The following is a 22,187-nucleotide window of genomic DNA, read 5'->3' on the forward strand; positions in this document are numbered from 1 at the left end:
ACTGTCATGCAATACGTATGAGCTGCCGACGAACTGGCACTTTAGAAGCATGTAACCTAAACCGCTTCAGCTGTATATACAATGCTAACACCCCCCCTCCCCCTCCCTTCGCCCTCCCTCGCGCTGCCCTCCCAGGGTGGCTCGAGGGCGTCTACGGTTGCCCGGCGCTACCCCTCTCCATCCTCCCCTCCCTTGCCGTCACCCGAGGTGGTCGTCGGGCAGCGCCTGTGCAGTTGCCGATGACAGTGGCGACAAGGTCTTCGTCGCTTCACTCTTGCGAAGGACCCCGGAATCCAGGGTGGCGGCCCTGGTCGGCGAGGCGGCGCCGTCTCTTCGGCCGTCGGCGTGTGCGCGGGAGGTGCGGACCGGCTTCTTCGGCTGCTTGGGCAGCGAGGAGCAGGCCGGTAGTGGTCGCGAGGCGGTGAGGTATCCTTCCTCCGCTCCATATTTGAAGGTCAGGCATCACCTCTCTGCTCTCTCCCTCGGCTGGTTCGCCGATTTGGGGCCTCTGGCCACCGGATCCGGTGCCGGCAGGGTGCTCCTCGAACTGGTGCTGCGGGACGAGCCCGAGGGAAACCCCACTTTGATTTTTCCAGAGCGGCGGTGGCGGCGCCATTTTGCGTGGTTCTACGCCCTGGAGTCGTCGTAATGGGCTCCCCTCCCCACCTCGGCCAAGCTTCTCGGGCGAAAGCTCGAATCCCGGCGATGGATGGGCCACGGCGGCGCCAGGTGCGTCGTGTCCTCCTTGGAGGCGCCGCGTGGGAAAGATTGGTGCTTTGGGTTGTGTGCAGCAACTTGCAAGTGGGCGGCTGGTGTCTGTCGAGTCTTTGTGGCTCCACAGCTCCTTCCTTTCGACGACTCTACCGGCGGCCTACCCTCTATTATCGGTCTCCTTCGGTGACGGTGGTGTTGCTGATGTGTGTGTGCTCGACTTGTGGTCGTGCTCCGTGGCTGCCTCGGACTCGAGACTAACCTTTGCTACTTGTGGTCGTGCTCTGTGGCTGCCCCGGACTCGAGACCAACCTTTGCTACTTGTGGTCGTGCTCCGTAGCTGCCCCGGACTCAAGACCAACCTTTTCTCTAGCTCTCGGGTGAGCGTCTCTACATTCGATGGTGCGGCGCCTTCGAGCCTAGGCGAGGGAAGACCCCCTTCGATGTTAGAGGAGGCAGGTGTTGGGTCATCTCCAGTTCCTGGTTTTCAGTCCTGTGTTCGACTCCTCTGCCGGTTGCCGATCCTCGAGGCTTCACTCGTAGTCGTATTAGGTGCCTTTTGTGGTGGGCTTCTCCTCAACTAGTAGTTTTTCATATGTAATCTTCTGTTTGCTGGTTGTAGGTGTAGCGTTGTAAAATGTTCTTCCAGCCCACCATGTATCATTTGATCGATGTTGTGTGGTGGCCATATTCTTTTACTCCTGGACGGTAGATGGCTTTGTTAATTTAAAGTCGGGCTCTTCTTGAGCCTTCATTTTAAAAAAATATACTATGCTAAGCATGTGGCGAAACGTCTTCAAACAGACCATATACGTCTATGTCGTCTCGATTTAGTGGCTTTCCTAGAAACGCACTCCCTCCCTCCGCTAAGACCTACTCTCTCTGTCCCAAAATATAAGAACGTTTTTGACACTATGCTAATATAAAAAACGTTCTTATATTTTGGAACGGAGGGAGTAATTAACATGTACAAGTAATTTGGGATGGAGCCAATACCAAAGAGTACTTGATTTTCAGAATGAACCAAATTTGTTAAGCTAATTTCCTGGTCAAATAAGCATAGTTCGCACCACGTTCGGTCTCAATCTTCTCTTTTTTTGAGGCAAACGCTCGGTCTCAGCATCTCCCGAACAGTGCACGAGGAAAAGAGCCCAACGAAACCTCCCGAAAATGTAGACGAGCGAGGGCCTGATCCCGCCTGCGGAAAATGAGAGGGCCAATCCCACCGGCGCATGTAGTCGCGGGCAAAGCAAAGACTGATATCTGCATGTTTCAAGAGGCAGCCAATATGTAACTAAACTCTTTTCTTTTTCTTTTTTACTCCCTCCGTTTCTAAATATTTATCTTTCTAGACATTTCACATGACCACTACATACGGATGTATGTAGACATATTTTAGAGTGTAGATTCACTCATTTTGCTCCGTATATAGTCACTTGTTGAAATGCCTAGAAAGACAAGTATTTAGGAACGGAGGAAGTATTTTTGTTCTTTGCTCCCTCTTGAGGCCCTGCGGCTGTTCCCAGCCTGCTCCCAAACTGTAATGGACACTATTTTTCCCTACTTAATGCAAAGCAGAGCTCCTGCTAGTTCGTCAAAAATCTCCAAGAAATCGAGACCTGCTCAATCTAGCTAGAATCAAGTCATCAAGCAGCTCCGTATCAAACTAGGTAAGTAAAAATACTATGCATGTCACAGTCTTGCATGGACCATATTGTATGGGCGAAAACGATCGGTTCACTGAATGTGGAGGAGACGATGGATCGAGTTAGCAAGACCAAGTGGGAAACGCCGTGCGACAGATTCAGCTCGATAGGACTTAGGTGTAGAAGAAAACAGCTCGGTTCCTTTAAAATAACGTGGAGAGATTTACGTTTGAAAGATAGGACCACGGAATCGATGCTTCATGCGGCTAGCTCAACGGTCAAAGTGTCAACGGGGCTTCGTGTATGGCCCTAGCGAGTCAAACTAAAGCTTAGAAGCTGCCCTTGGACTGCTGGATATAGAGTATACAATACATATTGAGATGCTTCAAACATTTGCGACCACTGAGCAGTGTCATGTTTCATACGCCGGAGTCATCCATCGATCATATCCAGCGCAGTGTTGACGCGCGCGAGCTAGCTCCGAGAGCTTTCTGCAACGGTGTTCCTCTGCGCAAACCCTGTCACTTCGAATGGTCTAGCGTGACTTAACTGTGATTTAGTAAGCTAATTATATGGGCAATTACCATGATTTTGCTCTGTATCAGGTAGTAAGATCCTTAGATTATTGGCTCGTAATTTAGGGGTAGGACTCATGTGAATTATTGGACAAGACCGATGCACAAGAAGAATTACAGGGTTTCTCGGTCCAGATTAGGGCACTCCAACGCTGACCGTCGGCATCTGTCCGTAAACAGGGACTGGTTTTTGGACACGGATGCCGAACACCGTCATCCAACTACATTTCAACCCGCATTTATATTAACCGAATAAAATTCGTGCAAACCGGCCGATATTCATCAAAATTTGGATAGAAAATACCACAAATCATTCATACGCAGTATGTAAATTAAGTATAGGGCAACAATATCTTAAATTCGACGAGATTATCCAGAGTCCAGAGCATGTCGTCCCGCACATACTGCCCTTCAGTTTCATCCAACAGTGTGTGTACGTAAATGGTCGACTCTCTGTCCCGTGGTAATTACGATAGCGTGTGTGTGCTATATAATGTGTACACCAACATCGAGTGAATGAATGATTTAAACAAATTGAGCAAAAGAAACAAAAATTATAATCTCGTCCTCTATCGCATGCAATGGCCACCTTGCCTCCAGCTGACGAACCACGTGACAAACCTTGTTGACGCTAGTCTGGATAGCGTAACAACGATACAATAACGACTCACATTGTGTTCTTGAATAATGTGCATGTCGTAGCCTCGTAGGGCAATGTGCTGTCAGAAGGACCCCCTCTGCTCTAGCCTACGAAATCCTTGGATACAACCAATCACGCATCGCACAATAGCTAATCTCCCATGGTCGAGTACCCCGTCATCCTTCGTACTCTGAAAAAACGACATGACATCCAAAACTAAGCTAAATGACATTTGACCGAACACCTGTCTGGCGTGGTGTCCGCCGTGGAGGTCGTTGACAGGGGGGTGGGGGGAGTGTGCCTGGGTACAAACAGCTCCAAGGTGAAGAACGACGTCGTAAAGGTGAGCAGGCGTCCGACAATGCCTTTGTGGCGGCCGAAGAGGTACAACGGTGGCGGCGGAGGTGGAAGGTGCGGATGGAAATTAAGGGAGAGAAGGAACGGAGTGGACGAAAATGAGACCGTGAGGGGGCATTTAGTGCACCTTGGGTGTTGGAGTCTAATGTGGGTGTTGTCCGAACTCCCGCAATCCCCCCACTCCCCCCCCTCCCCCCCCCCCCCCCCACACACTTTATCACCACTTTGCGGGAGAAAGTGCGTCCGGACCGACGAATTGACCGATACAGACTCGCGTTGGATGGCACAACATGTTCGGACTGCGTGGTCCAGACGTATGCGGACGGTTTAAGGATCGGCATTGGAGATGCTCTTACAAGCAGTACAATATTGTAGAACTACTTCCTTGATGGAGTTTATTAGTGGCAGACATCCTTTTGCACCCATTATTAATAATCTATACCAATATAAAAAGATTCAAATGGACGAATCCAATTAATTTCGATCATTAAATCATGTCAATCCAACGACCTAAACTGCTTCGATGCGAGCGCTCAACACGTTTAGCGTGCAGTTAATTTCATGTCAAAAATAATGATAATCACATAATAACACGTAAATAATATTCTACTTAATATTTACGTGCACTTAATATACTTCCAAAATAATATGCATTACACGTATACAATGACTAGTATGCCTAAATACCAGTAGCGGACGCAAAGTCGTGCAACGTCATTGATAATCAATTATCAGTGAAAATTTTACCCCCGTCACTGGTATTTTGGAACTGATGACAATAACGGGTGCAAATATTGATCAATCACTGGGATTTGAAATGCTAATGGTGAGCATATACTCTACCCGCCACAAGTAAGTGGTTCGACGTGTAAGCTAGGGGCCAACTTACCACAGTTCCAATTTAAAGCATCTGATAAAGGTTTTCTTTTATACCTTGCAGCTGATAAAGTTACGAATCAATAACTTTTGATCTATCAGTCTTTTTTTATAAATTTGTAGAAAGAGGAATTATTTGACTTTTCTTTAACCATATTCATATTAGTAAAAAAATAAAACCAACAAAATGCAAATTGGAACTTTAATTTTATCAATGTATGATTTGAATAGGCTATGGGTGGAGAAGGTTTTGCAAAAGTTGTGACGAAATGGATGAGGTTTGTAGCCAAAGTGTCAGGCCAGTTGCTTCATGTTTGATCTTGAAAAAAATTCTATACTCAACATACAACATCTCATATTACATGTCATCTCCAGTCACCGGCTGCAGAAGCACCTCTAGAGACCAAGACCAAGGGTCACGATTGCATTGAAGGTCCCTCCACCTCCGTAATCACTGCTGGCAATGATACAATACAGAACAATAAGCTTTGACTGCCCTCCGTGCCGCCACACCGCCAAAGCAGAAGCACGAAGTGGTTGTCGAGGGGGGAGTTCCACAGCTTCCGTCGAGTGCCACTTCCTTGCGACAGCTACTCCTCCTGGCCGTCGACAGAGATGGCGTCGTCTTCCCGAGTGGCGGTGGTTTTGCGTTGCATGAGGCTATGCCGAGCCGCAGCCGTAGGGACGCACCGTGGAGGAGTGCCGTTGATGCGCCACCGGGAGGGTGTAATATTTAATCATCTAAGTGTCTAATTAAACTGGCCAGGTAAATTACAAGGCACAAACTACTTTTCTAATTTCAAAAGTCATAACTCAAAGGACGTGAATGTCGCCTAGAGGGGGTGAATAGGCGTTTTTAAACAATTATAGTTTAGGCTTGAATAAATGCGGAATAAAACTAGCATTTGATTTACCAAGCACAAACCTAAATAAAATTGCGGATGTTAATATCCGTTAGAGCGTTGTGGAGGCACAATGCTCCCCAAGCATCACATATGGCTCATCGTATTCTCCTCACGCCCATGCACAATAAAAGGTGTCATGACTCCACTAAGGGACCCTTGAGAGCAGTAACCGAGCCCATACAATTGGAGACCCTTGAGAGCGGCCGCCCAACCCGTACACATTACCTGGGGCAATCTCCACAACTTGATTGGAGGCTCCTGAAGCCTCCTGAAGCTTTACACCATAATGATTTAGCTCCGTGACAACACCAATCATCTAAGGCACTCAAGCATCCAAGAGGAACAAGCTCTAGGGTAGCAAGCACCCAAGAGTAATAAACTACTCAACATTCACTCCCACGAATCCTCGTGGAGACCCCAATGGAACTAATGCAGTGGCAAGAGCACACGAAATGCACAAGTCCTTCACTCACAAATCCCACAAGCAACTAATGTTATAGAGCAGTATGAGAGGAAGAACAAGAAAGGAGAACACCAAAGAACTCCAAGATCTAGATCCAAAGGATTCCCCTCACTTAGAGGAGAGATGGATTGGTGGAAATATTCATCTATATCTCCTCTCTCTATTCCATCAAAAAGTTGTAAGATTCACGGGAGAAATAGAGAAAAAAGCAAGCTCCAAGAGTTCCACAATGGTGGTGGGAAACTTTCTCAAAGAAGTTGGGGCCGTTGGGGAAGAAGATCCCCTAAAATAGTCCCCCAGGAATCTAACGGTTACGCTGCAGAAAAACACTAGAGCGGTACAACTGCTCCATATAGGAAAGTTGTGGCTGTTGTGGTTGATGAGTGGATTTTATGCATACTTTTTATAGTATATTCTAGTGCCAAAATCTATCATATCATATCCATCTAGCACTTATTCATGTCCCTAATGCATAGTTCACGGTATTTAATTGTGTTACCAAGTTCGTTGCACACATTATTTTTATTTAGTTTTTATTATTTTCTCTTTGTTGTGTGGTCTCTGAAGGTGTGGTGACATGAACTTGGGACATCAAAAGAACCAAATTGGGGGTCAAACGAAGAAGTTCCACGCACCAGATCAGGGCCATTTGAAGATTTTGATGATTTTACATTTATCAAAGTGTCCAAATTGAAGATCCAAGGTCTCTAATACATCAGGATTTTCATAGCAATCCAATGAGACCAAGAATGTCAAAATTGAAGTTCATATGAAGAAATGGCAACACAAATCAGAAATAGCTCCCAAAGTCCAAGTGAAATGCCTTCCGTACGAGCATAGCTGCTCGTCTGAGCTCCCGACAACCACGAAAATTGACCAGAACTTTTCAGATTTTTTTCTAATTCCGTCCCCGTTTTCCCCTATGGGATCATTGATGACCAAGGCTTGTATTGGACATGAAGTTGGTTCCACCATAGAGAGAGGGTCAAGGCAAGAAGAAGAAGGAGATGAGGCGCCTCCCATCCCAGCATCGACCAGAGGGTCGGTGCCTTCTCCATCACTACCGCCGCTGCCATGCTCCTCTCTACGAATGATACAACCAAGCTACTCACGCGAGAGTCCCCCTTGATAGTACAACTATCGATCCTATAACCCGGTCTTCCAGCTAACATCATGAGACCGGTAAGATGGAAACCTTTCAAGGTTATAACTTTGCCTTGCGCATAGTCCACTTAAATTAGATGATGACAATCTTGACCTCCTCAAGTTGGACCACTTTTCTTGATTGTGCCGACTCGATCAAGACTAGTGAATTGCTCGCCCATACTCCATGATGGATGAGCCTCTCTTTGGCACATCTTCACATGTCCATTATCACCAAAATGGAGGGCAAGCTTCAAGCATGTGATCTCTTCGTGATGCTTCACTTGAACTTGCACAACACAACCTTGATGATGGTCACCGCTTGATGTCATCCTCCATGGGTTATATGATATCATCCTTTTGATGCAAGCCCACAACATACCTAACCCACAAAGAAACCTTACATAGATCCTGGGCTAGTACACAAAGCATAATGGACAATACTTACCATACCATGAGATCACATGATCCCATTCGATACATCTTCTATGCTTTGTTTGTTGATCAACTTGAATTCACTCTTTGCACTTTGACTTGATCAACCTTGTATCTTTTCATTTCTGTTCATAAATATGATGTCTTGAAGGTAAATATGAAAGATCATACAATCTTCTTCTTCAATACATGTTTGCAATAGGCTCAATTCTCACATGACAAATCTTTGGATAACTCCTTGAATAACACCCTTGTCATCAAATAAACTCACATTCAACCTTGAAACCAACATATGGTCTTCAAGCATTGCCTATGGACAAACCTGAAAGTATAACTTAAAGACACTATTAGTCTATAGGGATTGGAATTAATTACTAAAATCAAACATGGGGGCACCATGATTTTTCAGTAACTAGTGTCAGCGCGAGAAAGATTTTGCCACTAGTATCATGTTTATCAGTGGCGTAAAGAACAAAATACCAGTGGCGGGCGCTACTTTCGGCATGCCGCTAGTAACTACTACCTCCTTCCCAGTGGCGAATCCAGAATTTGAAGTTACCCGGGGCGGGCTTTTAAAGGAAACAAACAATCAAAGCCACAATATGATCAAATAAGACAATCAAGAAAAATGATTGGCCAAGAATATGCATGAAGGCAAGGTGATCAACATAATAAGTTTATCAAAGTAGTTTCATCCTCAAGAACTAGGCAAAAAATTATAATGCAAAAAATCACATAAAGTCTAACCTGGGCTCCCGCTGGCTAAATCTTCCATGCTTTTCCCCAAATATTTAATCTTCTAGTCCATTAGGTACCGGAAACATGTAAAAACAATCAGATTAATCTAAATCGCAGCATAGTATGCCATTTGTTCAAACAAAGGACACAACAAATGTTTACCATTAAGTTGTAGTTATGCATGGAGGATTTGGTAGATGGCCTGAACATCACATTTTTAATTAACTTTCAGTGTTCAACTTCCAAGAATTAGGCCAACATGACAACAAATTAAACATGATACGAAAAAACAGAAGAGAAGACTAGGGGATAGCGAAAGAACCTGGTCCTTGTTGCCTCTGTTGCCTGCTTGCTTGTTGTTTTGAGCAGGGACTGCGGAGACGTACGGTGGCGGCGGTGATTCCGCTTCCCGGGTGAACGACATCGAGAACAAGCTGAACAGACCTGGGCAGTGTCGGCGACTGCGAGACTGCAGTGGAGGCGGTGCCGCGTCGGCAGGGCGTGATCGCGTGAGGCATGAGTTCAGGACAATCAGTTGCACGATCGATAGAAAAGGAATTGTGCATGTGAAAAGTAACTAATGGGCTTATTTAAGTTTTATTGGGCTTACTTGATTGGCCCATCTATAGATCTCCTAGCGAGAAGTTATCTAGCGAATCATTTTCCTCTTCCCTCCTCATGCTCGATCACACCTGAGACCTTCGAGCGAACCTGCTCACCTCCCATGGTGGCCGCCGGCCAAAATCAGTACATGGATATCCTAGGTTTCTAAATTTTACCCGGGGCGGCCGCCCCTACACGACCCCACGCTGGAGCCGCCCCTACTCCTTCCTGGTTTATTACTCACCATTGTATTTTGAGCCAAAGTTTGACCATATATTTGACTAGCAAAATGTTAATTAATGCCACCAAAATTATATTGTTGGATTTGTTTTTAAATGTTTTTCAATGATATTATTTTTTTACAAACACCTTATAATTTTATTAGTTAAAGTTATGGTAAAAATATTATCAAAAATACAAGGGGGCTAGTAAACCAGGAGGTAGTAGTTATTAGTAGCAGGTAGGTCATCAGTAACGGGACCTGGTAGGATTTTTGGGCCCACCACTAGTAACCAAATCTACAATCTGATATTGCACCTGGGCGACATGGACGGTGACCCAATGTACACCACCTCCGACCCCATCGTCGCCAGAGGCCATCGCTGGGTGTTGCCTATACGGTGGCGGCGATGATGATAGGGTTCTTCTTTCTCTTTGTTCTAGCGGAGAGATGACAATGGCGGCTCCTTACGCGGTGACTGGCATGAGTGTAACATTGATGTGGCGAGCTATTGAGCCCTAGCAGTAGCCGCTGGATCTTCAGAAGGCGGTCTTTGTGGCGAACTCTCCCTCAAAAATTGGCAGATCGACAAGGTAATGTCCGACCATAGATTGGGTTGTTTGCTTGGCCAACACGTGATCTAGCCAGTGTCATCTTCCCTATCCCCGAGTACGCTCTAGGAGGATCCGCTCCATGCCGCCAGCTCCCAGTTGTTGCGTCTGCTGCCGCCTTGCACAAGGATGCACTATGCAGGAACCCGGACATATTGCACACTTTCCACGGATATCTCCTTTGATTTGTCGGTTGATCCTCTGCTTCCATGGCCAATGCACTACAACTCGACCACCAGGTCATCGAACCACCTCACCACGGTGGTCCCCTACTATGGTTGCTGTGACGTGATGCATCGGGTGGCGATGGCTCGGGGATAGGTAATGGTTTGGTCAGTGGCAGTAACAATGTTGTGGCAAAAGCGACTACAGTTTGAAGAGGTGCGGCAGTGGAGTAGGATGGTGCGTATGAATTGTCATATCTTGGCGCCGCCGTCTCCGTCACATCACTAGCTTTGAGGCAAGTATGCATGATGTTGCTGTTACGATATTAGGCTCTGTGTTTTGTGCATCAGTTCTTTGTTCGTAGGCATTATCTTGGTTGTGTGTTAATGTCAATACCATAGCTATGAAGATAGTTGGCTGTGTCCGGGCATGTAACCCACGGAATGGTTCAAATTATTTCATTTTTTTCATGATCATGGTGTGTGGGTGTGTGCTTTCACTCGGCATTGTCTTCTTTAGTAAGTAGTGATGTCAATACACGAGACATTGATTTGGTGGTGGTGTCTGATTACCGGGTCTCGAGTTCCAGTGCAAAATCCCTACATATGACCTTTGGTAGTTGCATTAAGAAATATCGGCAATTATGCGTTGTGTCCCTGTTGAAGGTATTGCTTTTTTCGGACGTCCCCTCCGGGTTGAAAATACATGATCTAACCTTCATAGGCCGAATCTGGGGACGACGACGCATGCGCATCATTTCATTCATGGAGGTGTTATTTTTGGAGAACCTTTCTTGTAGTCATGTATCGTCAAAGACAGTGAATGGTTGTTACTGCTTGTTTGTTGTGCGTCGTTGGTCATATCGACTCTCTTTGTTTGTCATTCTTCTTTTTTTTATCATTGTTGGTCGTATACATCCTCAATATGTGAACTTGGTTTGGATACCGTGTCGTTGCAAAGGTTACGTGTAATTGATATCATCTTGATACTAATATTTTACTCTGTGGAAATAATGTGAATTATTGGAGCACATACCTAACTACGGGCGCTTTTCTTTTATTCTCCGTATTGCCTTTTGGTTAACGAAATAATGGTCCTCTGATAGTTGCAATCATGCCTAGATTAAAATTAGCCTAGATTAAAATTAATGCGTACACTTTTTTCAAAAAATAAATTAGATTTATTATAAAGATTCAGCAGAAGTACGAAAAACCTGAAGTATAATACAAATTACATCGAGACTTCTAGATCTCCAAACGACCGCTGCCATCACTAGAACGAGACGCGAACGCATCTATGTTGCAGCTCTTCTGCGGAAGCCGGCTTGACCTTGTCGATGACAACCAATAAGTCTTCATGTAGGTGCTCCTAGTGACCAGTGTCCTAGAGCTATAGTCATCGCGAGTGAAGTAAGGAACCATTGAATTAATCTGAAATGTCTGATATCAAAACTCGTTGTCGCACACGAATGACTATAAACCCTAACTACACCGTGCCAAGAAGAGATCATTAGCCTACACCGAAGTTTTGTCCAGGACGCTCAGATTTACGAATTCGAGGAAAACCAGGAGACCAACTCAGAAATAAAGCACTGCTTTCAACCCGAACGATGTTGCAAAAAAAAAAAAAAAACTTAAACTACTAGTCATTGACAATGTACCTGTAACCTAAATGGTTGTTGAGGGGAGACGGATCTAGAGGTTCGCCGGCAGGGGAGTTCCCTATCCGTCGCTCAAGACAAGGAAGGAGACGAGACGGAATGCACTGTGTAGTATGAAGCGAAGGCAATAAAAGAGAAAAAAAAACCGGCGCACACACGGTTGTCCCAATAAAAAGGCATAAAAAGCGGAATTGCTTGGAGGGGCAGGGGAAGGGTGTGTGTGTGTGTGTGCACGCTTTGGGACCTAAACCTCATTTTTCTGCTTCTAAAAAAAACTGCATTGAAATCTTCACAAACACGAAAGCGCGTGAGAATATTTAGTTCACAACATGCCGCGTGCAACCGACGATAGAGCTAAAGTCACCGGACAAAACGAAAAACATTTGTCAGTGTCGTTATGCATCCATGACACGTAGGAGTATATTAATATAGGACAAGACACAAGTCCCCGCAAAATGTATTGCATCATACTACCGCGTTGAAACTTTACTCGATTTTGATTGCTAACAGGCCATCAAATCGACATGCATGGATACGAAATGCAACTACATAAAGAAAGAAGCAACTGCCAGGGTCTTCCACATGTGGTACACACCAAAAGGCTCGCTACACGGCAAGAGTAGTGTCGTCACCTAAACAAGTACAAGTCAGCCTGAAGGGGTTAGGTTATTAGGGCATAATACAATGGTAATGATAGTATATGGATACAAATGCCCCATAAAAAGGTAAAGTATTTGAGGCATTTATATTAAAATTTTCTTCTCAATGCAAACCAACACTAGTGGGACTCATCAAAGAATAAAAAATAAAGACTTTAGTACATATGCATCTTTACTTTTCATACTAACTTTTTTAGTTTTTTACACTAGACCACACTTTTTCTCTCCAAACACCTGTCTCCTGCAAAGGAACCCGCTTCCTCATCCGAACCTACTTTCTCTGACATCAGATCCTACATTGCATACGCGGAATCATCCTAGGACTATGCATTGGCCATGCTCTCAGGACATCTCCCACGCTCACCCTTAAACCGGACACCGTATTTCTTTATGGAATGGGACCAGTCTGCGGAAACTGATGCGGGAGCCGGCCATTCAAATGTACTCACATACATTTTAAACCAAATTCCGACTAACCAGACGATTTTCATCAAAACGACGGAATTTATCAATGTTCAGATAAAAATAGCACAAATCATACATAAATAACATGCAAATATGTCAAGTATAACAATAGTTCAAATTCAACAAGATTAACCGGATGTTCAACAAAGTTTTCATTGATGGGTCATGTTGTCCCACACATAGTGTCTTTAGTGTCATCCAACAATGTATGTACGTGGATGGTCTACTCTTTGACCTGTAGTACACCATGGTAGCACGTGCAGGCTACACAACTTGTAAGCAATATTGTGTGAACGAATAAATCAGTCAACATATAGAGCAAGAAGAAGCAAAACTAACAATACCGTGGTTACCGCGTGCAATGGGCACATCGCCTCCAACCAATCAACTACACCACAAAATTTCATGGCGGAGTTCTAGATGATGTACCATCGATACGCTAACGACTTGACATTGTGTTCATGGATAATGTGCATGTCATAGGGCGCAATGTGTTCCCCATATGAAATAAACCATGTACATGTTGCAAAAAGATTCCATTCTGCTCCTGCCTAAGAAGTCAGCAGATACAACCAACCATGCATCACATAACAACTCATCCTCCTTCATTGAGTACCCGACCATCCTTCTTACTCTAAAAAACGACATGAAGTTCAAAAATAAGCTCAATGACATTTTATCAAACACCTGTTGAGCGTGGTGTCCATCATGGACGACGTCGATAGGGGGTGGAGGGTACCTGGTTGCGGACATACCCTGGGTTGACGACGCCATAGTATAAGGAAAGCGAGCGCGTATATGGGGCTTGCGGACGTCGGGCAATACCTGGATGGCGGTGTCAGATGAGGAGGGTGCAGATGTGAAGCAAGGGGGACAGGGGCAGAGTGGAAGATAATGGGATTGTGAGGGGGGATTTGAGTGGGCCCGGGGTGTCGAATTCCTATGTGGCGGCGGTCTAGACTCCCGCAAAGCACCCCCTCCAGTCTGCTTCCAATTTGCGGGAAAACGGATGTCCAAACTGCATGGTGGACCGATAGGGTACCGTGTTGGATGGCAGAATGGATCCGGACATGTTGGTCCAGACTCATGCAAACATTTTTAGAGTCGACGTTGAAGATGTCCTTACAAAGTATCAACCATTCATGATATGGTTAATAGTAGTTCATTAGCATGTTTGTTGCTTAATTAATTACTGATAGTGGACTATTGTCTTGACTGATATAAGCTCGTATAAAGGGCACAACTGCTTAGCTGGGATCGCAAGCAAACAAAGCAAGAGAGGGCAAAAGGCACACTTTCATATTAGTCCCTGTGTTGTTCACCTCAAAGAATCCACAATGGGGCTCGTCAAACGACCCCTATACGCACGGCTCAATCAGTGACCGGTCACAAAATCGTGACTCAACCAGCTTCATAAACCAGCCCTATACGTTTAGGTTGACCGGTACCCCTCATATATCCAGCTCATATCTGGGATGGACATGAGGAGCCACAAACGCGCCCGACAGCGTCCGACACGACAGACTGACGTGCGGGAACTACGCGGACACTAGTTGTTACCCAGTGGTCCGTTGAGAATGCCGCTCCGGCACATCACACGAGGTGCCAAGTTCTGCTATTTAGCCAGACGGTGACCCCGAACCCTAGCCAGAGCCCCATTCACCTTATTTGAGATGCAACCACCCATCCGCTCGCAACTCCGATAGCCATGGCCCGGTAGCGGATCACCACCTATGCCATTGCTCACTTTTGAGTACCGGTTGCAGCTCCTAGAGGAGATCTATGAAGGAAATATGCCCTAGAGGCAACAATAAAGTAATTATTTATTTCCTTATATCATGATAAATGTTTATTATTCATGCTAGAATTGTATTAACCGGAAACATAATACATGTGTGAATACATAGACAAAAACAGAGAGTCACTAGTATGCCTCTACTTGACTAGCTCGTTAATCAAAGATGGTTATGTTTCCTAACCATAGACATGAGTTGTCATTTCATTAATGGGATTACATCATTAGGAGAATGATGTGATTGACTTGAACCATTCCGTTAGCTTAGCACTTGATCGTTTAGTTTGTTGCTATTGCTTTCTTCATAACTTATACATGTTCCTATGAATATGAGATTATGCAACTCCCGTTTACCGGAGGAACACTTTGTGTGCTACCAAACGTCACAACGTAACTGGGTGATTATAAAGGTGCTCTACAGGTGTCTCCGAAGGTACTTGTTGGGTTGGCGTATTTCGAGATTAGGATTCGTCACTCTGATTGTCGGAGAGGTATCTCTGGGCCCTCTCGGTAATGCACATCACTCAAGCCTTGCAAGCATTGCAACTAATAAGTTAGTTGCAGGATGATGTATTACGGAACGAGTAAATAGACTTGCCAGTAACGAGATTGAACTAGGTATTGAGATACCGACGATCGAATCTCGGGCAAGTAACATACCGATGGCAAACGGAACAACGTATGTTGTTATGCGGTCTGACGGATAAAGATCTTCGTAGAATATGTAGGAGCCAATATGAGCATCCAGGTTCCGCTATTGGTTATTGACCGGAGACGTGTCTCGGTCATGTCTACATAGTTCTCAAACCCGTAGGGTCCGCACGCTTAAAGTTCGGTGACGATCGTAATTAGGGTTTTTGTGTTTTGATGTACCGAAGGTTGTTCAGAGTCCCGGATGTGATCACAGACATGACAAGGAGTCTCGAAATGGTCGAGACATAAAGATTGATATATTGGAATCCTGTATTTGGATATCGGAAACGTTTCGGGTGAAATCAGGATTTTACCGGAGTACGGGGGGGTTACCGGAACCCCCCCCCCCCGGGGGTTATTGGGCCTACATGGGCCATAAGGGAGAAGAGGAGGGCCGGCCAGGGCAGGCCGCGCGCCCCTCCCCCCTAGTCCGAATAGGACAAGGAAGGGGGGGGCGCCCCCCTTTCCTCTTTCTCCCTTCCTCCTTCCTTTTCCAACAAGGCAAGAGGGGGGAGTCCTACTCCCGGTTGGAGTAGGACTCCTCCAGGCGCACCCATAGGGCCGGCCGCACCTCCCCCTCTCCCTCCTTTATATACTGAGGCAAGGGGCACCCCATGACACACAAGTTGATCCTCGTGATTGTTCCTTAGCCGTGTGCGGTGCCCCCTTCCACCATATTCCACCTCGGTCATATCGTAGCGGTGCTTAGGCGAAGCCCTGCGTCGGTAGAAAATCATCACCGTCATCATGCCGTCGTGCTGACGAAACTCTCCCTCAACGTTTTGCTGGATCAGAACTAGAGGGACGTCACCGAGTTGAACGTGTGCAGAACTCGGAGGTGCCGTATGTTCGGTACTTGGATCGGTCGGATCGGGAAGACATACGACTACTTACTCTACGTTGTGTCAACACTTCCGTTGCCGGTCTACGAGGGTACGTAGACAACACTCTCCCCTCTCGTTGCTATGCATCACCATGATCTTGCATGTGCGTAGGAATTTTTTTGAAATTACTACGTTCCCCAACAGTGGTATCCGAGCCTAGGTTTTATGAGTTGATGTTGTGCACGAGTAGAACACAAGTGAGTTGTGGGCGATATAAGTCATACTGCTTACCAGCATGTCATACTTTGGTTCAGCGGTATTGTTGGATGAAGCGGCCCGGACCGACATTACGCGTACGCTTATGCGAGACTGGTTCTACCCGACGTGCTTTGCACACAGGTGGCTGGCGGGTGTCAGTTTCTCCAACTTTAGTTGAACCAAGTGTGGCTACGCCCAGTCCTTGCGAAGGTTAAAACAGCACCAACTTGACAAACTATCGTTGTGATTTTGATGTGTAGGTAAGAACGGTTCTTGCTACGTCCGTAGCAGCCACGTAAAACTTGCAACAACAAAGTAGAGGACGTCTAACTTGTTTTTGCATGGCATGTTGTGATGTGATATGGTCAAGGCATGATGCTAAATTTTATTGTATGAGATGATCATGTTTTGTAACCGAGTTATCGGCAACTGGCAGGAGCCATATGGTTGTCGCTTTATTGTATGCAATGCAATTGCGCTGTAATGCTTTACTTTATCACTAAGCGGTAGCGATAGTCGTGGAAGCATAAGATTGGCGAGACGACAACGATGCTACGATGGTGATCAAGGTGTCGCGCCGGTGATGATGGTGATCATGAAGGTGCTTCGGAGATGGAGATCACAAGCACAAGATGATGATGGCCATATCATATCACTTATATTGATTGCATGTGATGTTTATCTTCTATGCATCTTATCTTGCTTTGATTGACGGTAGCATTATAAGATGATCCCCCACTAAATTATCAAAGTATAAGTGTTCTCTCTGAGTATGCACCGTTGCAAAAGTTCTTCGTGCTGAGACACCACGTGATGATCGGGTGTGATAGGCTCTACGTTCAAATACAACGGGTGCAAAACAGTTGCACACGCGGAATACTCAGGTTTAACTTGACGAGCCTAGCATATAACAGATATGGCCTCGGAACACGGAGACCGAAAGGTCGAGCGTGAATCATATAGTAGATATGATCAACATATTGATGTTCACCATTGATACTACTCCATCTCATGTGATGATCGGACATGGTTTAGTTGATTTGGATCACGTGATCACTTAGAGGATTAGAGGGATATCTTTCTAAGTGGGAGTTCTTAAGTAATATGATTAATTGAACTTAAATTTATCATGAACTTAGTACCTGATAGTATCTTGCTTGTCTATGTTTGATTGTAGATAGATGGCTCGTGTTGTTGTTCCGTTGAATTTTAATGCGTTCCTTGAGAAAGCAAAGTTGAAAGATGATGGTAGCAATTACATAGACTGGGTCTGTAACTTGAGGATTATCCTCATTGCTGCACAGAAGAATTACGTCCTGGAAGCACCGCTAAGTGCCAAACCTGCTGCAGGAGCGACACCAGATGTTATGAATGTCTGGCAGAGCAAAGCTGATGACTACTCGATAGTTTAGTGTGCCATGCTTTACGGCTTAGAACCGGGTCTTCAACGACGTTTTGAACGTCATGGAGCATATGAGATGTTCCAGGAGTTGAAGTTAATATTTCAAACAAATGCCCGGATTGAGAGATATGAAGTCTCCAATAAGTTCTATAGCTGCAAGATGGAGGAGAATAGTTCTGTCAGTGAACATATACTCAAAATGTCTGGGTATCATAATCACTTGACTCAACTGGGGGTTAATGTTCCTGTTGATAGTGTCATTGACAGAGTTCTTCAATCACTGCCACCAAGCTACAAAAGCTTTGTGATGAACTATAATATGCAAGGGATTAATAAAACTATTCCTGAGCTCTTCACGATGCTAAAAGCCGCGGAGATAGAAATCAAGAAGGAGCATCAAGTGTTGATGGTCAATAAGACCACCAGTTTCAAGAAAAAGGGCAAAGGGAAGAAGAAAGGGAACTTCAAGAAGAACAGCAAACAAGTTGCTGCTCAGGAGAAGAAACCCAAGTCTGGACCTAAGCCTGCGACTGAGTGCTTCTACTGCAAGCAGACTGGTCACTGGAAGCGGAACTGCCCCAAGTATTTGGCGGATAAGAAGGATGGCAAAGTGAACAAAGGTATATGTGATATACATGTTATTGATGTGTACCTTACTAATGCTCACAGTAGCACCTGGGTATTTGATACTGGTTCTGTTGCTAACATTTGCAACTCGAAACAGGGGCTACGGATTAAGCAAAGATTGGCTAAGGACGAGGTGACGATGCGCGTGGGAAATGGTTCCAAAGTCGATGTGATCGCGGTCGGCACGCTACCTCTACATCTACCTTCGGGATTAGTATTAGACCTAAATAATTGTTATTTGGTGCCAGCGTTGAGCATGAACATTATATCTGGATCTTGTTTGATGCGAGACGGTTATTCATTTAAATCAGAGAATAATGGTTGTTCTATTTATATGAGTAATATCTTTTATGGTCATGCACCCTTGAAGAGTGGTCTATTTTTGATGAATCTCGATAGTAGTGATACACATATTCATAATGTTGAAATCAAAAGATGCAGAGTTGATAATGATAGTGCAACTTATTTGTGGCACTGCCGTTTAGGTCATATCGGTGTAAAGCATATGAATAAACTCCATACTGATGGACTTTTGGAACTACTTGATTATGAATCACTTGGTACTTGCGAACCGTGCCTCATGGGTAAGATGACTAAAACGCCGTTCTCTGGTACTATGGAGAGAGCAACGAATTTGTTGGAAATCATACATACAGATGTATGTGGTCCAATGAATGTTGAGGCTCGTGGCGGATATCATTATTTTCTCACCTTCACAGATGATTTAAGCAGATATGGGTATATCTACTTAATGAAACATAAGTCTGAAACATTTGAAAAGTTCAAAGAATTTCAGAGTGAAGTTGAAAATCATCGTAACAAGAAAATAAAGTTTCTACGATCTGATCGTGGAGGAGAATATTTGAGTTACGAGTTTGGTCTACATTTGAAACAATGCGGAATAGTTTCGCAACTCACGCCACCCGGAACACCACAGCATAATGGTGTGTCCGAACATCGTAATCGTACTTTATTAGATATGGTGTGATCTATGATGTCTCTTACTAATTTACCGTTATCGTTTTGGGGTTATGCTTTAGAGACGGCTGCATTCACGTTAAATAGGACACCATCGAAATCCGTTGAGACGACGCCTTATGAACTGTGATTTGGCAAGAAACCAAAGTTGTCGTTTCTGAAAGTTTGGGGCTGATATGCTTATGTGAAAAAGCTTCAACCTGATAAGCTCGAACCCAAATCGGAGAAATGTGTCTTCATAGGATACCCAAAGGAGACTGTTGGGTACACCTTCTATCACAGATCCGAAGGCAAAAATTTTGTTGCTAAATTCAGAGTTTTTCTAGAGAAGGAGTTTCTCTCGAAAGAAGTGAGTGGGAGAAAAGTAGAACTTGATGAGGTAAATGTACCTGCTCCCTTATTGGAAAGTAGTACATCACAGAAACCGATTTCTGTGACACCTACACCAATTAGTGATGAAGCTAATGATAATGATCATGAAACTTCAGATCAAGTTACTACCGAACCTCGTAGATCAACCAGAGTAAGATCCGCACCGGAGTGGTACGGTAATCCTGTTCTGGAAGTCATGCTACTAGATCATGATGAACCTACGAACTATGAAGAAGCGATGGTGGGCCCAGATTCCGCAAAATGGCTAGAAGCCATGAAATCTGAGATGGTATCCATGTATGAGAACAAAGTGTGGACTTTGGTTGACTTGCCCGTTGATCGGCAAGCAATTGAGAATAAATGGATCTTCAAGAAGAAGACTAACGCTGACGGTAATGTTACTGTCTACAAAGCTCGACTTGTTGCAAAAGGTTTTCGACAAGTTCAAGGGATTGACTAAGATGAGACCTTCTCACCCATAGCGATGCTTAAGTCTGCCCGAATCATGTTAGCAATTGCCGCATTTTATGATTATGATATTTGGCAAATGGATGTCAAAACTGCATTCCTGAATGGATTTCTGGAAGAAGAGTTGTATATGATGCAACCGGAAGGTTTTGTCAATCCAAAGGGAGCTAACAAAGTGTGCAAGCTCCAGCGATCCATTTATGGACTGGTGCAAGCCTCTCAGAGTTGGAATAAACGCTTTGATAGTGTGATCAAAGCATTTGGTTTTGTACAGACTTTTGGAGAAGCCTGTATTTACAAGAATGTGAGTGGGAGCTCTGTAGCATTTCTGATAGTATATGTGGATGACATATTATTGATTGGAAATGATATAGAATTTCTGGATAGCATAAAGGGATACTTGAATAAGAGTTTTTCAATGAAAGACATCGGTGAAGCCGCTTACATATTGGGCACTAAGATCTATAGAGATAGATCAAGACGCTTAATTGGACTTTCACAAAGCACATACCTTGACAAGGTTTTGAAGAAGTTCAAAATGGATCAAGCAAAGAAAGGGTTCTTGCCTATGTTACAAGGTGTGAAGTTGAGTAAGACTCAATGTCCGACCACCGCAGAAGATAGAGAGAAAATGAAAGATGTTCCCTATGCTTCAGCCATAGGCTCTATCATGTATGCAATGCTGTGTACCAGACCTGATGTGTGCCTTGCTATAAGTCTAGCAGGGAGGTACCAAAGTAATCCAGGAGTGGATCACTGGACAGCGGTCAAGAACATCCTGAAATACCTGAAAAGGAATAAGGATATGTTTCTCGTATATGGAGGTGACAAAAAGCTCATCGTAAATGGTTACGTTGATGCAAGCTTTGACACTGATCCGGACGATTCTAAATCGCAAACCGGATACGTGTTTTTACTGAACGGTGGAGCTGTCAGTTGGTGCAGTTCTAAACAAAGCGTCATGGCGGGATCTACATGTGAAGCGGAGTACATAGCTGCTTCAGAAGCATCAAATGAAGGAGTCTGGATGAAGGAGTTCATATCCGATCTAGGTGTCATACCTAGTGCATCGGGTCCAATGAAAATCTTTTCTGACAATACTGGTGCAATTGCCTTGGCAAAGGAATCCAGATTTCACAAGAGAACCAAACACATCAAGAGATGCTTCAATTCCATTCGGGATTTAGTCCAAGTGGGAGACATAGAAATTTGCAAGATACATACGGAACTGAATGTTGCAGACCCGCTGACTAAGCCTCTTCCACGAGCAAAACATGATCAGCACCAAGGCTCCATGGGTGTTAGAATCATTACTGTGTAATCTAGATTATTGACTCTAGTGCAAGTGGGAGACTGAAGGAAATATGCCCTAGAGGCAATAATAAAGTTATTATTTATTTCCTTATATCATGATGAATGTTTATTATTCATGCTAGAATTGTATTAACCGGAAGCATAATACATGTGTGAATACATAGACAAACAAAGTGTCACTAGTATGCCTCTACTTGACTAGCTCGTTAATCAAAGATGGTTATGTTTCCTAACCATAGACATGAGTTGTCATTTGATTAACGGGATCACATCATTAGGAGAATGATGTGATTGACTTGACCCATTTTCTTAACTTAGCACTTGATCGTTTAGTTTGTTGCTATTGCTTTCTTCATAACTTATACATGTTCCTATGACTATGAGATTATGTAACTCCCGTTTACCGGAGGAACACTTTGTGTGCTACCAAACGTCACAATGTAACTGGGTGATTATAAAGGTGCTCTATAGGTGTCTCCGAAGGTACTTGTTGGGTTGGCGTATTTCGAGATTAGGATTTGTCACTCCGATTGTCGGAGAGGTATCTCTGGGCCCTCTCGGTAATGCACATCACTCAAGCCTTG

The sequence above is a fragment of the Triticum urartu genome, chromosome 6A (genome assembly GCF_056163025.1).
Source record: "Triticum urartu cultivar PI428250 chromosome 6A, HENAU_Tu73, whole genome shotgun sequence".
Classification (NCBI taxonomy): domain Eukaryota; kingdom Viridiplantae; phylum Streptophyta; class Magnoliopsida; order Poales; family Poaceae; genus Triticum; species Triticum urartu.